General features: G+C 36.0%; 1 protein-coding gene across 1 annotated transcript in view; it reads left to right on the top strand.

The window, feature by feature from the left end:
- LOC139138075 (interleukin-12 receptor subunit beta-2-like) overlaps positions 1-22515 on the top strand; it is a 277102-nt gene that overhangs the window by 253694 nt on the left and 893 nt on the right. The window lies entirely within an intron of this gene.

Genomic DNA, 22515 nt, shown 5'->3' with positions numbered 1-22515 from the left:
GTTGCTGACATCATTGTCGAGATCGGGAACAGCACTGTCACCCACAAAGGACCTTGGTAACATAAATCAAATTCATCGGCGATATCCAGTATTCCGTTGCTTTCCATATAATCCTGTCATTAAATAATTGGGGTAATGGACGTCCTACATTCAGAAATGGTAACCCTTTTGACACGAAGGAATTAGTGCAGTGGACAAAATTCATTCGAACGTCGCGTCATTTACACACTTGACTTGAAACAATGCAGAGTCTCACAACAATGTGACCCGTGACCTTTATTATGTTAATTAGCAAGGACCATATTATTTGGTGTACGATTCAGTGTCTCGCTTAACAAGAAAAGCATCATTGACTACATCTCCAAATTAATCATGAAGACTGTAACATACAACCACAGTATTTTAAACGGTGGGAAAACTTTACAGCATAAAAGAGCAACATGTACCTTACCCGGGACCTTACACAATCGCGCGATGCGCCCTAGGTGTCCCTGTAGGTTAAAATGGAATATGCCATCATGAAATGAACTTTGCAAATTGTTTACTGTTAAGAACCAGCGTCACGTAGGCTAGCGCAAGCATATTTCAACAAGCGAGAACATTACCATAATCGTCAAGACTGCTCGTCTAAATCAACTGCAGGTTCAGTCACTGCCTAGTTCATCACATTTATGCCAGGGAGAAAATGTCTTGTAGATCTCGTCGTGTGATAAATACGCAAGGACGTGTTTCGGCACTGGCCGACCAGTCACACATTGGAGCCATGAGGACGCTGGGTCAAGCCATTACATAATCTTAACTTCGAGGTGTGAATATTGACGCTTTATGTGCAGAAATTTGGACCAAATATTTCCAGTGATTCCTCTGCTTGTCAGCTTTACCAAGTAATGCTTGTGAATGCACAAGCTGATGAGCGAAGGTCACATCAGGTTAGTCCTTGAAAGATTCAGGGTCTCATCTGGGTGGTCCCTGAAAGTTTCAAGGTCTCACCAAGGTAGTCCTTGAAAGATTCAGGGTCACATCTGGGTGAGGCCTGAAAGTTGCAAGGACTCATTCGAGTGGTCCCTGAAAGTTTCAAGGACTCATCTGGGTGGTCCCTGAAATGTTCAAGGTCACACCAGGATAGTTCTTGAAAAATTTAGAGTCACATCTGGGTGGTCCTAAAAGTTTCAAGGACTCATCTCGGTGGTCTCTGAACGTTTCAAGGTCAAGTCAGTATGGTTTCTAAAAGATTTAGGGTCTCCTCAGAGTGGTCCCTGAAAGCTGCAAAGATATCTCTGTACAGTCCCTAAAAATTCCAGACGAAAACTGTTGGTTCCTGCTATTAATATTTTAAGGTTTCAACAGACAGATAATCTTGAGTACATTTCTTTGCATATACCAAAACTAGTTCATTTTTAATAGAAGGGCTGAATTAATTCAGTGATTTGGTAAAATTTTCCAGCATTAATTAGCCCACTCACAAGAAAAGGGTAGTTTAATCAAATTTACCAGGTCTCATTTCCTTGTATATGAAATAAATAAATGTACAAGACATTTTCTTAACATCTACCAAATCATTTGAAAGAGAGATTACCAAAATAGCAGAACCGATTTGGGTAGAGGTAGAAGGCCACTTTCCCATCGAAAATTTAAAATTTTATCATGCATTGTTTTTTGAGAATATTAAATGCCTTCAAATCAACCTTCGAAAGGGAATTTGTATTTTGACTTAAACCTAAACAAAATTGACAAATTAGTTACATTTAATGTGTTCTCCTTTCCTGAGCGAGCGAAAAGGTAGACAAAAATGTAAAATTTGTTCGAGATGGATTTGATGATTGTGCAATTTTCAATAATTTATGAAATTTGCCCCCGCCTCCACACAAAAACACTGTTAGATTGATGATCTTTAAATAGATTATAACAAAATGCTCAAGATCTTATAATCACAAAATAGTTCCAATTGTGTTAAAAGTAATTGTTTGTTCTCTGAGGCCTTTGATAAACTGCTATCTGTAGCGGCTGAGACGGTTACCTATATCTGATTTCTAGATTGTCATTATTTGCAGCAACTTAAGGAGTCGGAGTAGGGAAGTTCTATATGTACCTGATTAACTGTTTACGGAAAATAATTTGATTGGGGGGGGGGGCTGGAGGAAATGGGTATGGGTGAGAGGGCTATTTTCTATATTTTACGTGATTAACTGTTAACGGGAGAATCATTTGGTTTGGGGGCTAGAGAAAATTTGTATGGCAGTAATTTTTTTTCTCTGTCACCCTGGCAGCAATTTTTTCTGTTATTACCGGACATTAAGACATTACTGGATCATTTTTTTCTTCGTTTTCACCTAGGCCTGTGTACAAATTGTTTTTTCCAAAATCCACCTGCCCCTCCCCCAGAAACCGAGTGGTTCTCCCCTCAAACCTTATGTCTCCCTCTTCCTGTTGTAGAATAATTCCTATATTATGATTGTTTGATTCTATACTTTTTTGCAATTAGGGCGAACAGAAATTTCCTTATGATTCTAAGAGTGCTTCAAAAGATGTTACGGACTGGAAAGAACATTTTTGAGGACTGAAAAACAAACTAAGATGTAATGGAGGTAACAATAATTCATTGAGAACTGAGAAACTTTACTTGTTTAATTTTTTCCCTACTCAACTTAATAAACCGTCTTGACGTTTTTGATTTATCCATTTGCTTGTTGTTGTTATAGCTGATGTTGAGGATGAGGTGATTAACAATGCATATCTAGTCAAAATCACTAGGAAAAATGACTTACCCAGAATGTAAGGTATATCCATATATGCATGGCTTGTAAAAATGAATGCATTAATAGAAAGACCAGGGATGTGGGCAGCTGATATTACGCGATAGCTGATATAATTCAGAGAATGTATCTTTCAGTCTGATTTCCAAACTTGCCCCATCTCAGGATTTGGCTTCTTTTCTGATCTAAAACTTGTGAGGACTCATTTGATACGTACATGTAGTGTTTGTTTTCATTATATTGTGTACCCTAGTCTGCTGGAAATACAAATTCAACAACAAGTGGCAATGGTTGCTTAACTTCAAATACCAGCAATTCTGAGGTGATGTATTTCGATTACCATTTAAAAAAGTTTGAGAATATAGAGCAAGGGGTTAGAGATTGAAGCATTCATTAAGTTGAGTTGCATTCATTGTGCTCACAATCTTGAATTTTAGTAAAAAAACAGACTGTAACGCATTGTAATTTCAAAAAGTACTTTACCTCCACTAACCATGCATGTATTCATTTAGTTAATAGTTCTGTTCTCAATACAGAGACAAACAATGCTAAATGTAGAAGTACCATAATTTCTGTAATCGCATCATGCATGTTTTGCTTATTACTTCCACAGACAGGTCAGGGCATGGGTTAAACCTTATAGCCAAGATGAAAGTTTACCCTGGAAGTTAATCTCTTCCTGTTTTCGATGTCCGGGAGAGTTGGGTTTTATTTGTCCCCACGGACATCGTCCGGGGAACTTACAGGTTTGGTCATGTCCGTGTGTGCGTCCGTCAGTCCGTCCGTTCACGCAGATATCTCAGAGATGCCTGGAGCGATTTCATTCAAACTTGGTACAATGATTACTTCATATGTCATACATATGCACGTTGATTTGTTTCGTGTTGCAATCAAATATGGCGCGATTTTTCATGTACAGAGCAATAACTCATGCATATATCAACTGATTTATTCAAACTTGGTAAAATAACATAAACGTATGTCATACATATGTACATCAATTGTTTCATGATATGATCCAATATGGCTTCATGACAGCCATTTTGTTACAATTCTTTCATGTCCTCAGCCAAAATCAGGCACGTCTCGACCGATTTATTAAAACTTGGTACAAGGAGATTGACCTATGTCATACATCTGCACATTGATTTGTTTGTGATACGCTCCAATATGGCAGTCATGCGGCCATTTTATCACGATTTTCATGTACAGAGCCATAACTCAGACATGTTTCAACCGATTTTATTCAAACATGGTACAAGGACATTGACCTATGTCATACATATGCACATTGATTTTTGTGATACGATTCAATATGGCCGCCATGCGACCTTTTATTACGATTTTTAGCTCACATTTGGTTTTACCAATGTGAGTTTATCGTATAGGCTGAAGTCGATGGCGTCTGTATGTATGTCTGTCTGTCTGTCTGTCTGTCTGTCTGTCTGTCTGTCTGTCTGTCTGTCTGTCTGTCTGTCTGTCTGTATGTATGTATGTATGTATGTATGTATGTATGTATGTATGTATGTATGTATGTATGTATGTATGTATGTATGTATGTATGTATGTATGTATGTATGTATGTATGTATGTATGTATGTATGTATGTATGTATGTATGTATGTATGTATGTATGTATGTATGTATGTATGTATGTATGTATGTATGTATGTATGTACAGTATGTCCGTCAACATCAAAAACACGCAAACCACTGCACTTTTCAGCTTGGTATTTGGTGTGTGGATGCATCCTGGGCTATAGATGGGATTTTGTTCAAATGAAGTCTGCATTGCCAAAATGCAGACAAATGAGCTTACAAAATGTGAAAATGGTTAAGAATTAATAACTCAAGAACCGCTTTTTTGATTGCTTTGAAAATTTGTGTGCAAGTACCTTAGGTGAACCTTATACAGTTTTATGAATATTGAGAAGATATCCTTAATTTTGTATTTTTGCTGAATTTTTTTGTGATTTTTCTCATTTTCAGTAAAAATTCTTCTTCTCTGAAACCGCCAGCCCAATCGCTCTCAAATTTTGGTTGTCTCTTTGCAAGGGTGTTACTCTTCTAATTTGTTGAAATTATGACAAAATTGGGAAAATTACTATTTTTGTGCAATTTTGTCATTTTTGGTAAAAAAATCTTAGACAGTATTTCCTTTTTAAAACCCCTGGACAGACAGCTTTCATATTTGGTACACAGACGTACAGAGATGACAATAGTTAGATATGTGGAAATTGTCCTGAAATATAAAAAATTGTATTTTTAAGACAATATTGTCATTTTTGGTCAAGAAAACTTTATCTGAACATTACTTGTTTGATAGCTTTGTAATTTGGTATAAAGTCCCTTGTTTGATAGCTTTGTAATTTGGTATTAAGTCCCGAAAGATGTTATTAGATAAATTTTCTGCTCAAAGTGTTGGGAAACCCCAAAATTTATATATTTTAGGTACTTTTCTCAGTTTGTGACCGTAAATGACCTACACCAACCCAGGATATGCTGTGAGACAATTTTGAAGGCTGTGAACATAATTTTGTCATATTTGGTACCAATTTGTAGGAAAATTTGATCCAGAAAACAAAGCTGAGGTGATTTTTTTCATTTTGGACCAATTTTTGCAACTTTTCTATGTACGACATACAAGAACTGATGAGAAATTTGGATCCAGGATAATTCCAGATGTTGTAATCACCACCCACAGTGGAAGGCATTTCACTATCTGTAACTACCTTAAGTGCTGTTTACATTAGAATGATAACACTCATGGCATTAATTAAAATATCTCCAAGGTTGTAAATGTACTTCCTGTCATTTGGTCTTATGTAATACCAATGGGTGGAACATTTGATATTCAGGAGGGGGTAGGGTCTAGAAGATCGATGATGTAGCATTACTTTTTTACCAGATCCCTTGTGCATTTTTTGCCCACTCCCACCTTTTCTTTTTATCAAGCCTTCTCTGTTTTTTTTTGTTGACATTTGCTTATGTATTTAGGATCTGCTTCTCCCATTGCTATAAAAATTGATATGCATGTTCCTAATGATGACCTCCAGTATTTAAGTTGAAGACCTTATTTGCTTTTGTCATTCTCGTTTTTCCTGGTTTAAATATTCTCGAATGGACCAATTCAAACCGAATGTGAGCACATAGTGTCCTTGACGGTATTTTTCATGTACAGAGCCATAACTCAGACATGTTTCAACCGATTTTATTCAAAGTTGGTACATGGACATTGACTTATGTCATACATATGCATGTTGATTTTTTTGGCAGTAAGATCAAATATGGCTGCATTGCGGCGATTTTGTTACGACTTTCTCATGTACAGAGACATAACTCAGACATATTTCCACCAGTATCATTCAAAGTTGGTACAAGGACATTGACCTATTTCATACATATGCTCGTCAATTTGTTTCACCTCATGTAGCAGTATCATGTCAATTATTGAAGATTCGTAATTAGGCTGATATGTCCAGAAATACTGCATCAAATTTCATGAAACTTTGTACAGATGTTAAGCTCACATTGCTTTAATAGTGAAAAAGACATTTACCAGTGTCATTTTAATTAATTTATAATTGCATATGTAATGAACTTTCCTAATTAGAGTGATCATTTACTATTATTCACAAATACAGTGTCCAATTTGATGAAACTTGATACAGATGATGATCTCATAGTGTTGTAAATACTGCATCAAACTTTATGAAATATGGTACCGGTGATAATCTGTTAGTGTTAGGATAGTATACAAAACTGTTTGGCAACATCCTGTCGATTAATTCCCAGTTGACTCATTTAATGACCTTTTGTAATTAGGATGGCATCCTACATGGGTTTTATGCTTTCATCACCATGGATCATCTGTATCAAAGTATTTTTCACAGAGCTAATAAATGAAGAGGACTCTATCCTCTCTGAGGACTTGCAATCAAAGTACCCATTATCAAGTGGGGATTGTGTCATCAACGACTACTTGTTGTTGATGGTTATCATCTCTTTCAATGTCAACTGCCTAAACATGATAAACTTGTTTGAGCATTATGAACAATGCAAACCTTTTGTAGCTAGGGCCTCCCTTGTTTTCCTGTTATCTTTGACTTCAACGGAAACTTTCCTTATCTTCAGTCTTTTCAAGGCTTTCCCATTGTTACTTGGAGTCTCTTCCTGGTGCTACAGCTTTTCTGTGGCTCTTTCATTTTCATATCAAACATCATTACTCTACATCGAAGCTTTTCAAGCTTGGCGTGTGACATCATTATTCGACATCAAGGCCTTCCTTCTGGTGACTTTAGTTGTCTTTCTTGTCGCTTGACTGGATCTTCCCATTGCACATAATTGACTTCACACAGTGTAAGTATATTATCTTTATAAATCTATTTTTATCAAGATTATTAGTCAAATATGGCCACTTGACTAAAGCATTAAGAAAAACATTCACAGCGTGAAAGCACCAAAATTAAATGAGTGAGAGGAATCTCAATATCCGTTCCATCAGAACAGAAAGGCTGAATGGTTGATCTGATCTGTTTATTCTGTTAGTCTGGTTCATTTCATGGGTAAATGGTCAATGAGTGATGAGGTTGGTCTTATAATTTGAGGAGGGCTACTGGCAAAATATGTCAATAGAATTTGCAGGAGATTAATGTTGTAAATAAAAAGCATTGCCCGCCTTAATTTGCCAGTAATTTGAGTACTGTTTATACCTGTGCAACTACTTCTGGCTAGTATTTAAATGCAAACATGATTAAAGTAAAGAAAATGTATGCATTTTACATGTTCTCGTGTCCTAACAAGTTTACCATTTGCAATGCCCGTCTACTAGGTCATCCCACATTCAGTGAAGATACTGTGTAGCCGTGGTAGTAGTTCCTGGTATACAATAAGCAGGTTGCATCCTATTTCCTCTTAGCAGATAATGCAGTTATGCAGTAGGCTTTGACAAATAATTGAGATACCGTTCAGTGGCAAATGATAATTTTCCTAGCCCCCTCAATTTAACTTTGCATTAATTTGTTGAGCAAACTTGGTATCTACATGTACCTCGAAATTAATTGCTGTGATGAAAAAATGCTTTTTTTGCACTTCAACTTCCAGTGTATATTTGTATTTTTTATTGTGTTAATGACATGAGGTTTTCTGTAATGTTTTAGAAATAAATAAAGCTCCTATGTAACAGTACATTTCACTTCCACTTTCTGAAAAAGTTTGGTGTATCAAATGGAATAAAATATTATATATTTTGTGTTGTCTAAATTGCCATATTTGGTCTTTATCCCATCATATGATTTTCCATCATTTCAATGACTGAACAAGCGATCCATTCATGTGTCATTTTTCAGAGGGAGGACATGGAAGGCTGACTGATGAACACTTGAACTTGGTTTCTCATGTATTGCCCTGTTTCATAAAATTATACATGACACAAGCTTGCAAATTTGTGACGTACACAAATGTCGCAGTGTAGCGAAGACTACTTGGTAGCCATTCCTTTCCTCAAGGAAAGCTTTCAACTGAATTCTTTCAAAAACATCAAAATCAATTATAAAGATCGGGGGTCACTGTTCAAATTTTGGTTCTTGAGAAATGAATTACCCAAGATATTGTCTGATATTTGAAATTCAAAATGGCTGCTGTCCCTGTGTTAACTCTATGGAGAAAAATACAATTTTCGATTTTGGAAAAACTATGATAGAAAAATTTCCTTACCCAAATAGTTTTATGAGCCCAACAAGTGGTAGATCATAAAAAAATAATTGTAAAAGTTTGAAGGTCCAAATTAATCCCAAGGTGCACTGCATATTGTTGTTTAGAATCTTTCCATAGTTTCAGTACCCAAAAGTCACAACAAAGAAAACATTAGGCCTTTAAGTTTGGTTTACTGAAACTAAAGATTCTGGGGACATTGCTCGGGATTTTTGTAACCCAGCTCATCCCAGAAATACTTGTAGGTCTATGTTTGTTTATTCATAGAGATACCATATGCTTTAATACATCATCATGATATCTCAACGTCTTCCATTGTTATTGTTTGTCTTTCCAATCGGCATTCAAACCCAGGTTTTTTTTTGATTTTTGATCCAGGCATTACCTGCGTGTAACAATTATAGGTACTGTATTAATTAGGTCTAGCCTGAATACATGAACAAATGGTGGTTGGGGATGTTTCAATATAATGATCGACACTGTGTGGGTGTGTTGAGAGTGATGAAATAAGAATAGCTGTATACTAATAAAGAATATGAGACACCGACACGCATGAACAAGTTATTTCAGCAAAGAGTGCTATTGTTTTGTTTTCTGACATATATGTTGAGTCTTTTGTTGATGAAATGAGTATTTTCTGAAGAGCATATGACAACAGTACAAATTCACCATAAGTTTCAGGGTAATGCATTTGGTATTTTGAGAACCTTTATTAAGGCTATTCTTCACCAGTTAGAGGGCGACAATTGCCATCTGTGACAGATAGATCATGCCAACTTTGTGTGTGTATTTCTACATGACAGCACATTTAAGGCTTATCTGATATACCCCGGATATATGGGAATTATACACAATATCATACGAGAAAGCATTGTATTGAATTGCACTTTTATTTCATCAGAGATTACGAAAATGAGACTGAATTAGTCTAGTCTGTGACTCAAATAAGTGACAACGTAGGCAGAGAATTTGGAAATGTAATTATGTGGGTATTTTTCCTCTGTAATAATTGTATTGGTTCAAGGAAAGTCTTGAAAGTGTTACCCAAGATCTCAATGCAGTATGATGAATGAGAAAGGATGAGTGAATTGCATAAAGGTAAATAGAATGGATTTAGGAACATATGACTAACTTAAAAATGATATATACCAGCTCTACGGATTTTAGTTTTGACGACTCTCTGAATATGGGTTTTCCAGCTAATGTTGTGGTCAAGATCAACTCCAAGAGTCCAAGGTATGCTGCTGACAAAACCCTGTCCAATTTATGGCTATCAAGCCTTAAACCCCAATTGATATTCATATTCCTGCCCCCTGTTACTATCATGTAATTGGTTTTCTAAATATTGATGGTGAGTTTGTTTGACCGACACTAATCAGAGACCTTGCGAGTGTCACAGGCAAACTAGAAGTGAATAGTCTAATAATATGATATTATTTTCGTAATTATTAAAAGTAATAAACTGTAATTGAGAAACATTTATGTCACTGAAACTGATTTAGTACCGGTATTTCATCCGGGTTGAGCTTCCATTTTGCAGAACAGCACTCAATAAAATCGCTGTACGTGTATGACATAGACAGCTGGCTGTCCGGGGCGTCCAGATGAAATACTAACTCAGTTTTAGTGATATCAATGTTTCCTAATCATGATTATTATTTTTCCATTGTTTCAGTACCCAAAGTTACAACAAAGAAAACATTAGGCCTTTACAATGGGTTTACTGAAACTAAAGATTCTGGGGACATTGCTCGGGATTTTTGTAACCCAGCTTATCCCAGAAATACTTGTAGGTCTATGTTTGTTTATTCATAGAGATACCATATGCTTTAATACATCATCATGATATCTCAACGTCTTCCATTGTTATTGTTTGTCTTTCCAATCGGCATTCAAACCCAGGTTTTTTTTGATCCAGGCATTACCTGCTTGTAACAATTATAGGTACTGTATTAATTAGGTCTAGCCTGAATACATGAACAAATGGTGGTTGGGGTGTTTCAATATAATGATTGATACTGTGTGGGTGTTTTGAGAGTTATGAAATAAGAATGGCTGTATACTATACAAAGAATATGAGACACCGACACGCATGAACAAGTTATTTCAGCAAAGAGTGCTATTGTTTTGTTTTCTGACATATATGTTGAGTCTTTTGTTGATGAAATGAGTATTTTCTGAAGAGCATATGACAACAGTACAAATTCACCATAAGTTTCAGGGTAATGCATTTGGTATTTTGAGAACCTTTATTAAGGCTATTCTTCACCAGTTAGAGGGCGACAATTGCCATCTGTGACAGATAGATCATGCCAACTTTGTGTGTGTATTTCTACATGACAGCACATTTAAGGCTTATCTAATATACCCGGGCATACAGGAATTTTACACAATATCATACGTGAAAGCATTGTGTTGAATTGCACATTTATTTCATCAGAGATTACGAAAATGAGACTGAATTAGTCTAGTCTGTGACTCAAATAAGTGACAACGTAGGCAGAGAATTTGGAAAATGTAATTACGTGGGTATTTTTCTTCTGTAATAATTGTATTGGTTCAAGGAAAGTCTTGAAAGTGTTACCCAAGATCTCAATGCAGTATTATGAATGAGAAAGGATGAGAGAATTGTATAAAGGTAATATAATGGATTTACGAACATATGGCTAAGTTGAAAAATGATATATACCAACTCTAGGGATTTTAGTTTTGACGACTCTCTGAATATTGGTTTTGCAGCTGTTGTGGTCAAGATCAACTCCAAGAGTCCAAGGTGTGTTGCTGACAAAACCCTATCCAATTATGGCTATAAAGTCTTAAACCCCAATTGATATTCACATTCCTGCCCCATGTTACTATCATGTAATTGGTTTTCTAAATATTGATGGTGAGTTTGTTTGACCGACACTAATCAGAGACCTTACGAAAGTCACAGGCAAACTGGAAGTGAATAGTCTGAAAATATGATATTGTTTTCGTAATTATTAAAAGTAATAAATTGTAATTGGAAACATTTATGTCACTAAAACTGATTTAGTACCGGTATTTCATCCGGGTTGAGCTTCCATTTTGCGGAACAGCGCTCAATAAAATCGCTGTATGTGTATGACATAGACAGCGGGCTGTTCGGGGCGTCCAGATGAAATACTGACTCAGTTTTAGTGATATCAATGTTTCCTAATCATGATTATTATTTTTCATAATTACGAAAATTTCATTTTCATTTCCTCGCAAACCGTAGGCAAAGTGACAAACCCAGGCCTAGTCGGGCCCTCTAGGTTGGCGATCTAAAATTTAAAGCGAATTCATGTATGCACCCGCGCTAGTAGATCGCCCGGCTACACGGTTAAACATGTAAACATATCAATGCGCCTATCTCTGAATGTATCCAATATGCTTTCAGGCATGTCCGAGTTTACAGTTGTACTGTGTAAAATGGGCGGAGAACAGCAGGGAAAAACATTAACCCCCGACATGTGCGGTTAATTCTCAGAAATATCTTTTTTATTTGACAGGAAACTAATCTGTATGCGTAAATACTTCCATGTTCGGCACAGAACATGAAGACAGTAACAAGTGAGAACGGTCCCGCGCGTCGAGAACGGCACCACGTCCAGGACATAGAGCATGTTGAGTCATGGATGTCTATTTTTGTACATCCATGGTCGAGCACACGTGAATCGTCGCGATGCGAAGTCTGCTTGTTCCCGGAAGAGAATTTATCAACCCCGCGCTTGCGGAGGCATGGCAGGCTGTGATCGGTGCTAATTGCAAGTGGCTATTTCGCAGCACGAATTTCAATAAAACAAATAGGCTTAATGCCGTGTAAAGAAATTTTTTGTTTGCCGTCCTTGGGTTTTTGAAAAAACCTACCAGCCAGCCAGCAAAATATAACAAACACAGAAAACAAAACACAACATAGATCAATCACATAAACTTTAACTTTCCCGTCGCACAAGTATGAAAAATCATCTGTTGCATTTCCAATGCAGTGTTTCTTATGCTTTTCATTAAGCACGTCGAAAGCAATGCTTGGAAACACAGGTTATACTTGTACAACGAGCATACTAAGAGTTAGGTGACTGTGAGTCTGAACAAAAATTCCATAAACAATGGCAATAAACACTATACCAGTACACAATGTACCACATGTACAGTATTACGAAGATAGCTTGTCTCTGACGGAGGTTTATGCATGCACTAGGTGGTCATAGTCGCCAGTAAAATTATTAATTAAAATAACAAGACCTCAATTATGAATACAAAACATATTTGGGACAAATGTAACAAGACGCAAATTACGTATTACAAGGATGTTTACGAGGTTTTGAAGAAAACAACAATATATTTGAATAATATAAAGAATGATGTAGTCAACACTTAATGGAGCAATCTAAGAATTTCACGTAATGGGTTAAATTTTACGACGTGTGTCAGTACATTTGTACATTAATTGTGACATGGAAGATCGAGACCCGCATTGATGTTTACGATTGGACATATAATTTTATCTTTAATTCATAACTATCATATGATCAAAATCAAGCCTTAAAGATAACGTTTAAAATCCAATTCTAAAATATTAAGGGAAAGGGAATACAAAGGACAAGAGAGAAAAATACAACACACAGAGTAGGAGGACAGAACGACCAAAGAGTAGTCCAGGACATTTAGACAATTGGAGAAGCGTATCTTGGGCGACGGCACCTGTCAAGCTTGTCTACCGAGAAATAAAGTCTATGTAGTACCAACGAACTCTGAACATCTCGTGTAGTCAATTGAAGATTACCAGTACCTCTCAGCAAGCTAAGACGAGTCCATGAGTAAAAGCAGGCCAAGATGAGGTAATGAGATAATACGAGAAAAAACGAATAGTAATAGTTGTTTTGACAACTGTACACTATGAATTTCAAAATGTTGGGGTAAGCTTAGAACAAAAAGGTGTTCTTTCAAAACCTGAAAATTCCAAATATTAAACTGCAAAAGTTACTGAGTATAACAAAGTACGTAGTTGTCGCTCAGAAAGCAAATGCTAAACATCTTGGTAAAAGGTGAAATTACTGTCTTCTTCATGCAATTACATTTTTTGCAGAAAGAAGAGTGGGTAGCTGAACAAAGGTAGAGTTGACTTTTCAGATCCTCAGATTCAGATCCTCAGATCCTCAGATATCAAATCTCAGATCCTATAACTACAGACGCAGATTTGAATTTACAAGCCTTTTAAAATACCCGTATTACAATATTTAAAATAATAATTTGAATATGCGTACAAGGCAGGTATGAAAACACAAAAATGTCTACATAAACGTTTTCGCTCAACAACTTTCAACGAACACGGGTTTACAATTACAGATTAGCTAACTTGCTTCTTCCGACCCCGGTTTCCGACCCCTTAATTCTGATTTAGCCTGGAGTAACTGGCCTCCAACATGGATTAGTTATATTCCCTCACCATCAATATTATGAACGATTACCGTGGTAAAATACGCCTGTCGATCGTCGCGGTCTTGATCGTTCGATCGCTGGTGTATTTATCTCTATGTATTGACTATAGAGGGAACAATCACGTGATGACATAACAAGTGGAATCATTGCGCATCCTGTCTTCGACTGATGACGTTCTGATTCTGAGATTGAAGTTTTTAAGTTAAGATTCAAGATAGAAATAAAATAATTTCTAAAGCCTTTACAAATCTTATCTAAATTATATTTTATTTATCAGTATATTAGATCAAACTTTGAAAGTTGCGAAATTTTAACTCCGACTCTGCGTCTGAAGTTATAGGATCTGAGGTTTGAGATCTGAGGATCTGAAACTGAGGATCTGAAAGTTCAACTCTACCGCTGAACAATCATAACAGCCTTGACTACAAATAATGCAAGTCCTGAGCACTGTTTCTGTTGAGTTCAATACTCCATTAGCTATAACTTTAAAGGCTATTTATTATAAATTCTGTGTATCAACTACTATAAGCCGACTTCCAGTAGCGCTGATCTCAATGTCAGGTTTGTTACTAAATATAACTGCACGCCCGACATCAGATACCGCTGCCTGAAATTCGGACATCATTGTTGCATGCGCGGTCGTTGTTGCAGCTTGTAGTCTGAGCCATAAATTCATAAGAATTAGTGTGACTTTGTGTATACATTATCACACTAGTAGGTTTTATTTTCATCGTTCTTTCCGAAAATGCGGAAAAATATTTATTTTGCATATTAATGAAAGAAAAATGACGTTAAGTGATTAGCGCTATACTAAAATGCTTCACCTTAAAATATTCTGCTTGTCAAGACAGCAATGCCAAATGGCATTGCTTCTATTTGAAAACTGAATTCTAATCCGGACTTATAAAATGACCAAATCATTTTTAGCAGAAACAAAATGTCCAAAGTAAGAGCAACTTCAACTGCGTACGAACTATTTGGAGCATTCAACAACGAACATTTCAGCGGCGGTACTTGCTGCGGATCCGTAGCCCTACCACTCCCTTTGCTGGTTGTGTTGAGGGGTGGGCCCCGACACAACTAGCAAATGGAGTGGTAGGGCTACGGATCCGCTGCAACGGCGGTACCTGCTTGCCCAGGTGCAGATCCAATGTCGTGATCAATTGCGGATCGCGGAAAAGTTAATGGCGGAAAAGCTGATGGAAATTCATTTCCATTCCTTATTCGGAGCTAAACCAGTCAATAATTGTTTTCGATCAGTCTTGTATGGAGACCAAAACAATTTCATGCACTTCCGCCAACTTGACAACTTTTAGGGTGAAATCAACTTGTTAAACGGGTCGATCGATCTTCACGAACGGTACACTGCAGTCTGTTACAACAGGAGTTGCACATGTACATTTTACGTACTGCGACGTTGCGAATGAATAAGGGCACAAAGCACTGTATTTGCGAGCATACGATCTGTGTTTGTTTTTCAGATTTCGTTCAAAAACCTACCCGCACGCGGATGGAAAACAAAGAATTTGCTTTATTTTGGCAGCGATCCCTGGCGTCGCGACAGGGCCAGCTGAGGCACAATGAAGCTTCGCGAAACTCTGTCTCTGCGGGGATTTCCGTGTTTGAATTCGCTTAAATCGCCAACCTAGAGGGCCCGACTGGGCCCGACTAGGCCTGACTGGGCCTGGGTTTTTCACTTTGCCCAAACCATAGACCCTGGAGAGAGAGGTCTAAGTGCAAACTAATCAAAAGACTCCATGATCTAGAAAAACAGAAATGATGGACAACCAAATTTATGCTGAACAGTGTGAAGAGTGGCATATATCTTTCCTGAAAGGGGCAGGTCATTTATCAGCCAACTTTCTCTAAAAGTGAACTGTAACTTGATAAAAATTTCAATGGAAAACAAATGGCTAACACCATATAAGTATTCAAGGTCAACAAGAACTAATCCGAAAATCAGGGATTGACAATTATAGTGCCCCCTGTATTCAAATGAGGTACTTCAATCTTCAGAATGACATCCATAAGAGCATCCTATGCAGGTTGATATTCGCAGAATAGTCAACAGTTCATAGGAACTGTTGTCCTCTAATTGGGCTCACTCCGACTACGTGGCAGGGGGAGATGTTTTGTCACTGAGCAACTGACAAAGGCTTTGCAACACCAAGGAATACCATTCGGCCAATTCGGCATTCTATTATGGTTGTTATTCTGAAGCAGGCCTGTAAGTAAAATGTGAGTTTTTCTTCTTCCAGTAAACATGTATTATTCAGAGAATGCAGTACAGGGTTGTAATGTGTCAGTCCCAGCTCCTTGTATCTCTTGCTGCACATCTCATTCCAGTCTACAGTGTTGTAAATTGAAAGTTTACCCGTATAGTGACCAACATGTGACCAACAGGTACTTCCTAATAGTTTTACCTCAGTCTCTATTTTAACAACTCACTTGCTCTGTCAGACAGATTGAACACAGTATATGATAAATGTTGGAAATGAGTCAGACTGGCAGAGCAATGCATGTGATATATGGTGAATCATGATCACACTTTGACTCATGATTTCCATGAACATACTGGTATTTGTACATGTAACAGATAAACATATTTCATAGTGTACAGAGAGTCAGATATCTTTAAGATCTTATGGTACATTAAGAGATTGATTGCAAGCACATTGTAATTTGAGAAGTAAAGTTTATTTGTATCTCCTGCATATCTGTATGGGCAATTCTACAGAAAAACGTTATCATATCCTTCATGAGTGAACTATATTTTTTGGAAAAAATGTCTCTTCATGGCTTTTGAAATGCTACCATCAAAGAAACGATGCAGACACCAATGGCAACACTGTTAGCATCATCAAGCGTTTTCAGTTTAGTTACATGATAAAACTTGCGTCCAAACATGATGTGCACTACCTTACTGTACAACAAATGTCTTTATCAGTGATGAATATACCGGTACATGTAGCAAGCTTGCCACTTACTTCAACTACCGTAAATTTCAGATTTCAAAAACAAGCACTTAATTGTAATTGCCCAGTTACCCTGCCTACAAAACAGTAAATCAGCCAAGGCAACACTTGTCAATTGTGTGCAATGTGACTTATTCAGTATCTTTGCCCAGTTAAACAATGCATTCATATTGCTTCGATAAAAGTTGGTGGGCAGCATGTGATCGCAAGTTTGTTCATGAACACTATACAGCGTATCACAGGTGCTCGGAATTGCCAAACTGAATGTAATATACTCAAGAGAGAAGTTATTTGATGTGCCTATGCAGCATGTGGAGGGGACTTGCAGTCAGAAAAATTGTAACAACTATAGCTCCAGTTGTTGACCACTCTTTAGCCGAGCGGTTTTGACTGTGATGTCTTTGCTAGGTGATTGTGGGTGCCATACATTGTAAATTAAAATCCTATCAAGACTTTTACTGAATTCACTGCTTGTGGTCACTTCATGGTCTGATGCACATATATACAGGCTAATTAAATGCATTAGTTTTGTTCAGCATTTGGTACCAAAAAGAAGTCATCTACAACAACAAGCTTTAGGTTCCATACCTTTTGGACTGTGGAGATTCTTTTATCACTTAACCCAGGTTTGTCATGTAATGTCACAAAATAATGTCACACAATGTACCATCGAGTGTACCTCTTATTCGAGCCACCCTCATCCCATCCATGTGAACCTTCAAATGGAATTTTCTGAGAATTTTACTCTGACAGAAAGAAATTGTGATCAGCCCAATAAAGTAATACCATCACTCTCTTGACAGTCGAAATCAAAGTTTACCTGACGGAACTCTCATTAGGTCAGTTATTCATTCATACTTTGTGGAATGAACAGGTGACAAAACTGCTTAGAGGAAGTTACACGATGTTTAGTTTTATTTAGTAGTAAAAGTGGATTCATGATCAGTAGCAGGGTTAAATTGAATATCTCAGGATTAAATCGTATTTGCCTAAGATTTCAATATTTTAATCAATTTGTACAAGTAGTCAATCACAGTCAATCCAGTAGCTGCTGGTATAGTCCTTGTTTTTTTTACAAGTAGTCAATCACAGTCAATCCAGTAGCTGCTGGTATAGTCCTTGTTTTTTTACAATTGTCTTTGGCACTCTAACAATCCCCAACAAACAACTGGATCCCATTCTCTGTGCATACACTTGGCTTTCTCCTAAGTTATCTCCTGAGCTATTATGTGTTTCAGAATATATTCTGCTCACCTACTATCTGCCTGCCTCATGGCAAAAATTGCCAGGCAATCTGCGAAGAAATAAGTAAAAGGCAAAATTGGTGTATAATATTTGCCTTATTGTCTGTTTTGCAGATTAAGCACCTTTAATTACAAAACGATCCAATGGCACAGATAAAAGGTTAGAAATCAAAATTTTATGATTAAAATTTAATAAATATGCTTCCTTGAGAAAAGGAACTTTGCAATTATTATAAAAAATACCTTAAAGTACATTATCTTGCAATTTTGATCAAGCAATTTTGTAAAAAAATCTATTGTAGTGCATTTTGAAGTTATCATCAACACCTCCTTTCATTTGTGTGAGCTTGTTTGGAGTCCTCAGAGCCAAATCTTATCATGTGAAATTTTACATTTTTAGCTCCCATTATGGCAATGTGGGAGGTATTTGTATGGGCTAGAAAATGTCTGATATGTCTATTTACATGTATTTTGTATGTATATATGTGTTTGTCTTTTAGTATATACATGTACCTGGTATACCGGTATGTCTGTCCACATCAGAAACTGAAAAAGTGCTGTACCTTCTGTCTTAGTATTTCGTGTGCAGGTCCATCATAAGGTGGAAATGTGACACTGTTCAAATGAGCATATTCATGTTGAAAACGTGCAAATTAGGTAAGAAAAAAGACATACTCTGTCAAAATTTTGAAGCTCTAGAACTGATAGCCATATTTGGTTATTGAGATGCGTACCTGGTATTGTTTTTGAGAATAAAAATTTTCATTATTTTCAGTTAAAAACCTTCTTCAGACCTGTTTGTCCAAGAGCCTTGAAATTTTGCATAGTTACTACATGGGATGGCCTTATGTGATTTTGTTCAAATTGTAAAAAAATCTGTAATGTAGCATGTTCAGTCTATTTTTTGTGATTTATTGTCCAAAAATCATATTTTCGAAGAAAAACTCATCAGACAGCTCTGAAAGTTTGAATTCTGGTTCACTGGGATAACAAATTGTGTGCAAATTGTGATGAAAGCTCTAGTGCGGTATTTTAGGGCTATTTTGGTCAAAAACCAAAATCTTCATATCTATTCATCTGACAGCTATGAATATTGGTACATCTAGTTTAGATGTGCAAGAATTGTGGTGATTTCTGCCTTGCATTTAACATTTTTGCGCTATTTTTGTGATTTTCAGTAAAAAAATTATATTCTTCAAACTGCTCATCTGACAGCTGTTGAATTAGCATGTACATTTTTGGATCATCAAGTTTGGATGTCTTCAAATTGTGATAAAATCTGGAAGTTTTCAGTTTTAAGAATGTTTCTATCAATTTAGGTCAAAAAATGTTATTATTCACAACTACTTATAAGAAATTATGCAAGCTATGATTTTTGTGTGCAAGTCCCTAGTGATGACATGGGCTAGATATTAACAGATTTTGATAAATCTGCAATGTGTGTAAGACATGTATGGGACCAGCAAATCTTGGATTCTAGAATTTTAATCATTTTCAAACATTTTAAAACTTGTATTGTAACTATATGGGAGTGACAGTGTCATTAACATGATTTTTATTAAGATTACTGATATGTTTTAACTTTTAATTTTCACTCTCAATTGATTTTACCTGGAATAATTAGTCCGTGGGCTAGAGGGGGTCTACGTGCACCCCCCCCCCACAGGATAACAAACCTGTATTTTTCAGAACCCTTGGGATCCCTAGAATACGAAATGGAATTTTAACAGAAAAAATATAGGGACACAATAGCTGTTATGGTCATGTTTTGAAGGGTACCGCAAAATCACGATTTTCCAAGCCAAATGCATTTTCGTCAAATCTGTCTTCTTGTAGGTCATGTGCTGAGCTCATTTTTAACATAACCTCACTTGTTTGGTATCATTAGAAAGGGATTTATTCTTCTTTAAGATGACATATTGCAACATGCAATATCTTCTACAGTTTTTGTCAAATATAACAAAAACTTACCCCTTACCCAACATTACAAATTACAGAAAATCTCAAATTCTACCAATTTTTTAGCTAGGCATAATAAAAAATGCAATGCTTTGTCTGAAATATGTTTATTTGATACAGGGACATGTCAGAAATATGAAATAGACTTTTAACAGAAAAAATATTGGGACTCTACAGCTGTAACAGTCATATTTTGAAGGGTACCGCAAATAATAGTGTTGCAGATTTGCATGCATTTTTGTTAAAACTGTCTTCCTATAAGTTATCTGTTGAGCTTGTTTTTGAATATAACCTGGCTTGTTAGGTATCATTAAAAAGATAATTTACTAATCTTTAGAATGACATATTGTAACATGCAATATCTTCAATAGTTTTCATGATATATAACCAAAACTTACCCCATACCCCAAAGTTTACATTGAAAATTTCAGTCATAGCTCAAACCAAATTCTACAATTTTTTTAGCTTGACACAAAAAATCTGGCCGTTTTTGCTATTAAATCTATTTTATTTGGTACAGGGACATGTCAGAATTATGAAATAGACTTTTAACAGAAAAAATATTGGGAATCTACATCTGTAACAGTCATATTTTGAAGGGTACTGCAAAATCATAGTGTTGCAGATTTGCATGCATTTTTGTTAAATCTGTCTTCTTATAAGTTATCTGCTGAGCTTGTTTTTTAATATAACCTGGCTTGTTAGGTATCATTAGAAAGATAATTTACTAATCTTTAAAATGACATATTGTAACATGCAATATCTTCTATAGTTTTCATGATATATAACCAAAACTTACCCCATACCCCAAAGTTTACATTGAAAATTTCAGTCATAGCTAAAACCAAATTCTACCATTTTTTTACCTAGACATATAAAATCTGGCCGTTTTTGCTATTAAATCTATTTTATTTGGTACAGGGACATGTAAGAAATATGAAATAGACTTTTAACAGAAAGAATATTGGGATTCTATGGCTGTAACAGGCATATTCTGTGGAGTACTGCAAAATCACAGCAGTGCAGACTCATATGTGTTTTGTTAACTTTGTCCCATTGTAGGTCATCTGCTGCGCTTATTTTATTACATAACCATGTTTATTTGGTACCATTGAAAAGCTAATTTACTATTTTGTAAAATGACATATTGTTATATGCCATATCTTATATAGTTTTCATGGAATATGACGAAAACTTACCCCATACCACAAAGTTTATATCGAAAATTACTTTCGTAGTTATCGTCAAATTCTACCAATTTTCTAGCTAGACATAACAAATAAGGCCATGCTTTATATAAAATCTTTTTATTTGGTACGGGGGAATGTCAGAAATATGAAATAGACTTTTAACAGAAAATATATTGGGACTCTACAGCTGTAACAGTCATATTTTGAAGAGTCTCGCAAAATCACAGTATTGCCAACTCGCTTGCTTTTTTGTTAAATCTGTCTTCTTAAAAGTCATCTGCTGAGCTTGATTTTTGACATAACCTGGCTTGTTAGGTATCAATAGAAAGGTAATTTACTAGTTTTTAAAATGACATATTGTAATATGCAATATCTTGTTTAGGTTTCATGAAATAGGACCAAAGCTTACCCCATACCCAAGGTTACACAGCAAATTACTGCAAATCTGAAACTCTACCATTCTTTACAATTTATTAACTTTATATACCAAAGGCAATGCTTGTATGCAATCTATGAAATATGTGTTTTTGTTAAAAAAGTATGTTACAAATATGAAATTAACTTTTAACAGGAACATAATATGATTTTGTAGCCTTTTGGATCATATTTGGAAGTTAAGGGTACCCAGGTATCAGGGCAAATTTGCCGAAACTCATACATTTGCAATATATGGGTTCCCCCTCCAAAATGATCCAAATGGCCACTAAATTGTATCATCTTCCCGTTAAAGTTAATTTTATACTTGTGACGTACTTTTGTAACAAATAAATCAGATTTAAACAAGCATTGCCTTTTGTATTATGTGCAGCAAAAAATGGTAGAATTTAAGATAAGCTATAATTTGCGATTTGAACTTTTTGGGTATGGGTAAAGTTTGACCATATTCCAGGTCAATTATGAATGACATTGTATATTACAATATGTCATCTTAAAGAAGAAAAATTTCCCTACTAATGATACCTCACAAGCCAGGTTGTGTCACAAAATAAGTTCAGCAGATGACTTACAAGAAGAAGAATTTAACAAAAAAGGTGCCAGTTTGCGGTACTGCGATTTTGCATTTCCCTTCAAAATATGGCTGTTACAACTATACAGTCCAAATATTTTTTCTTTTAAAAGTCTATTTCACATTTCTGACATGACCCAGTACCATATACAACAGATTTAATACCGAAACAGAGCTATTTTTATCATGTCTAGCTAAAACTTCACGGAATTTGATCACGTTATCTATGAC

Source organism: Ptychodera flava, chromosome 8 (assembly GCF_041260155.1).
Source record: "Ptychodera flava strain L36383 chromosome 8, AS_Pfla_20210202, whole genome shotgun sequence".
NCBI lineage: Eukaryota > Metazoa > Hemichordata > Enteropneusta > Ptychoderidae > Ptychodera > Ptychodera flava.
The sequence above is the reverse complement of the archived record's forward strand: the minus strand, read 5'-3'. Positions and strand labels throughout refer to the sequence as shown.